This window comes from Egretta garzetta, unplaced genomic scaffold, assembly GCF_000687185.1.
Source record: "Egretta garzetta isolate BGI_Z169 unplaced genomic scaffold, ASM68718v1 scaffold582, whole genome shotgun sequence".
In the NCBI taxonomy this organism is placed as follows: Eukaryota; Metazoa; Chordata; class Aves; order Pelecaniformes; family Ardeidae; genus Egretta; species Egretta garzetta.
In genome coordinates this window covers 232,252-236,638 of record NW_009258956.1, presented here as the reverse complement: position 1 = coordinate 236,638, position 4,387 = coordinate 232,252, and the positions used below count along the sequence as shown (strand labels likewise).

At 55.4% G+C, this 4,387-nt stretch overlaps 1 protein-coding gene across 1 annotated transcript in view; it reads right to left on the bottom strand.

Moving 5' to 3' along the window:
• Positions 1 to 4,387, bottom strand: part of ANKRD11 (ankyrin repeat domain 11) — a 159,634-nt gene that overhangs the window by 95,069 nt on the left and 60,178 nt on the right. The gene's annotated exons all lie outside the window — the stretch shown is intronic.

Genomic DNA, 4,387 nt, shown 5'->3' with positions numbered 1-4,387 from the left:
CGTGACCCCCCCCATCTCTGCAGTGCCACCCCAGAAGCACACCCCGCTCCCCCAAACCGGGACAGCCCCCATATCTCTGCAGTGGCACACCAGGAGCGCACCCCGCTCCCCCAAACCAGGACAGCCCCCATATCTCTGCAGTGCCACACCGGGAGCACACCCTGCTCCCCAAAAACTGGGGCACCCCCCATCTCTGCAGTGCCACCCCAGAAGCGCACCCCGCTCCCCCAAACCAGGACAGCCCCCATATCTCTGCAGTGCCACACCGGGAGCACACCCTGCTCCCCAAAAACTGGGGCACCCCCCATCTCTGCAGTGCCACCCCAGAAGCGCACCCCGCTCCCCCAAACCAGGTGCTGGGGGATGAAAGCAGGGGAGCCCTCGCCCCTCGAGAGCTGGGGACCAGGATTCTGCCCAGGACAACGCACCGCCCACCCAACTTGCTTCAGCAGCAAGGGCTGGATCTCTGGTTTGGTTTGGTTTTGGTTTTTTAACAGGTGAAAGGAGTATTTACTCCTTCATGTACCTAAAGCTAAAAGGAAAAGATTTTTTTCTCAACCCTTACAGCAAAAGATTCCTTTAATACAAAGCCAAGCAGGGAATATCGTAGCCCGAAAGGAGGCTTCCGGAAAGGTGTGAGCGTAGAAAACAGAAGCTCCGGGCAGGAAGGAAATCGTAACATCAGCTGCAGGCTTCGAGCGCACACGCAGATCTGCATCGCCCAACGCCAACAGCGAGCAAAACAGTCAGTGCCAAAGAACAAAAAACAACATTTGATCCTCAGCTCTTTTCAAAATTCATCTGCAAACGCATCCTGCCTTAAGACAAATGAAAACCAAGGCGTGCTGGATAGATGGCAATGAACTGCAACCGTTGTTTTCATTATTTGTAGCGTCTTGCTAGAGACCAAGCACTGCCCTTAGCCCCGAGCCATCCTGTGGAAGCAGCCGGCCGCTTGCAAAAATCACCGAGCATTATCTTCTGCCCCTTGCCAGCTTCGTGCCTTACCCCGCAGCTTCGGCAGCTCCTGGCTCTCCTTCCCCCCCCTGCTTCCCATCCTCCTCCAGCTCCCTCCCCTCCAGCCAGCGTTTCCACCTCCCTCCGCTCCGGCAGCGGTGCCGTAGCGTGCCAGATGTCAGCCTGACCCCGCAGCCGCCGTTTCGGGTCAGTTATCGGGGTTACGGTGCGAGGGGAGCAGTGGGTGAGCTCTGGCGGTGGTTCCCACCTCACCAGGCGGAGACGGGACAGCTCCACCGCCCTAGCAATGGGGTCCGGGCACAGCTGGCAAATTTAATTCCAGGCTTTTTTTTTTTCCTGCTAATGAACTGCCGGCAGCAGAACCGGGAGGAAGTTTGAAAGCTCGTTCACGCGGGCTGCAACCAAAGCCTTCGGCACCGAGAGCCGGGTAAGGTGACCCTCGCCTGTGTGAAGCATCAGTCATTTGTAGAAGTGTCACTTACTGCAGGAGGGGAATGGATGACCTGAATGTCTCCTGCAAGAATAATTGCACATGGAAGGCGAGGGCTAAGGTTTCTGTTGAAGGGCTGCTGCTGGCTGCTGGGAGGGCGATGCCACGGCGCTCCAAGGAGGACCCTCCGGAAGGCATCGGGCTGCTGCAAGGCCGTAGCAGAGGCAGCCATCGGGGAACTCGATATATATTTAAAATGAGCCCAGACCTCTTTTCTTGACCAAATTATGCTCCTTGAAGGATGTGACCCCGATGAAGGAACGGCTCCAAGGCAACGGTATGCAGCTTGCTGGAAGGAAAGGGGAAAGCTTCAAGCCTGACATAAGCCAGGGCTCAGATTCCTCTTTCGCACAGAGGCCGCGCCGCAGATAAGGCTGCGTCAACTTTTCCATTTGAGCGCTCTCCCCTCCAAGGTTTACAGTCAGGGCGAAAATGTTTTGGCCAGGTGGAAACTTAACATACAGGCTCCCAAAGCAGGGAGCTGCCCAGTGTATATAAAACATTCCAATGTCACCCACCCAGCCTTGGGTTTTTCTCCATTGGGAAAGAGAAAATCTCATCTCCCTCCCCATGAAATTCTTCACATTCCTCCGCAGCAGGTAAGCCGTGCCCCTCCGTCAGGCTGCTCATCTACAGCCGTACCAAGCGCCCCGCAACGTCAAACCACCCGGGGCACCGCAAGACAGACAGGTTAAACGTTAACCCGGGAGCTAAGAGGAGGGCACAGGACCGCAGCGCCGCGATCCTGCCCCAGCTCCGGCGCGCCACCTCCATCACGGCTCCTGCCCAATGCCACCGGCCGTGCCCCGACCTCTCCCGCAGGGAAGGCACCCGCCATGCCATGTTTTTGGAGAGGAAGGGAGTTTTTGGACAATAAGGGTGTTTCTCACCTATAGAGTCCGTCTGCCTGCAGGAAGGGGGGGCAAGGAAAGCAAGGTGGAAGCCGGCACCTGGGCCCCAGGGTGCCCGCAGCCAGGACGTCGCTCTCCCCGCCATCCTCCACATTTTCCCAGTTTTGCATTAGGGCAGAGCGAGAGGCAGCAAACCCAGCGAGCAGGCTGCCAGCTTGCACCCCTTTGGCGGCTTATTTTTGTGTGTGCTGAACTACGAAGATGCTCCGTTTCCAAGGAAAGCGCCGGAGGAGCCCAGCTCCCCCGTGCCCCCCCCAGGCCAGGGGCTGCAGGCACCGGTCCCCACGCCGGCTCCTGCTCCGCGGGCGGGTGCAGCACCCAGCACCCAACCCTGCACGCCGGGGAGGTTTTGGGGCCTGCTGACGTGCATGGGGGATGGGGAAGTATTTCGGTACCAGCGAGCAGCACAGCCCTCCCCCCCGCATGCTTCACTGCAGTTATCCCTGAAGACAGAAAAATTTGTGCTTGTTTTTCTGCTGCTGCTGAGCAGCTATGAAATGTCTCCCGCCACGGAGAGCCTGAATAAACCCCGGCTCCTGAAGCAGCACCTGAAGAAATCAGCTTCTCTCCAATCTCCATCACCATTTCAAACCTTTGATTTACTGAGGCCTGAGTGAAAGCAACGTTTGTGTTTGTTTACTGGCCACAGAGGAGCTCTGAGCGCTCGAGGGTTATCACATTTACCCAACAGATGTATCCTGGGGAGCTTCTCGGACCGGCCGTGACTTAGCACAAATCACCGGTCACAAACTTTTCCTCCCTGTCCCCATGAGAGCCCAGGGACCGGTCCCTGGAGGGTCGGACGAGCCACCCGTGCACACGGTGCTTCCAGCAGCTTTTCAGGAGCGCTTGAAACCAGCCTGGGTTTCTCTGTTTTCAAGTTCAAATGAAAAAAAAAAACAAAACCAAAAAACGCAGAAGGGATGAAAGCAGCCTGATTTAATTCTTCTTCCTCTCTTAAATCTTGGAGTGCTGGGCCAAGAGGCGGCAGTTTTCGCCCGGGGAAGCACCCCCGCAGGCTCTTGCAGGCCATGCGGGATCCAGAAAACTTTCCCCCGTTACCTTCGGCGAATTTAAGATTTGCTGCTCTATGTCAATGAAGCAACTTTGTTCTTTCTGGAGGGAACGGACAGATTGCAGGAGAAAACTATATCCCAATTGCTGCCAAATTCCACAGATTTAGTTATTAGTAGGCAATTAGGAACCATTATTAACGCTTCCTACTACGTTAAGCTCCATTTGCACCGCATCTCTGCGCCAGCCTGGACGTTTCCGACAGAGCGGCACTCGGGCTCCAACGCGCACGTGGCATCACGTACCCAAAACTGTGTCTTCCTGCTCGCTGCCTCCTGGGCCCCTTCTCCGCAGATGTATTTAATGCAGTTGTCTTACAAAATAAAATTGCAAGTGAAAATACAGAAATTAAAAAATGGGAAAGGGGGGGGGGGGGGGGGGAAGGTAAATAAAAAGCGCGGCTGCACAAAGGAAAAACAATTTTGCTCTTGTTTTTTAACTCACAATCAACATCTGAGCTATTCAGGAAACTGGTGCACTGCCCTCCAACCAACTTCAATTAGGGAATTCAAAAGCAGTCAGACAAAAGAATGCCTGGGAGTTACTGCACCGCACAGAGATATTTTTAGCAAGAGCTGGGAGGCTGTTTGTGGGACACTGCTTTGCTGCTATTGCATTTCAGCTTTTGTATTTACGTGAGCGGGACAGTAGGATTTCTAGGTCAGAGGGAGAAAGAGAGGAGAAGCAGCGTAAACGATGGGAATCGTTTTGCTTTCTGGTACTCTCGGAAGGAATTTCAGCACAAGCTGATGGAGACCAGAGCGAAACAGAACGAGATCTGCCTCCATCTGCTTCCACAACAGGCTTTCCGCAGAAACCTCAAGTCGCTCCTTTCCGAAGGGTGATGCAAACTCCCCAGCGCAGCCCCTGGAAGGGTCCGCGTGCCCCGGGCGGAGCGGCCGTGCAGACGGCGAGGCTGCCTTCGCCCACAGCC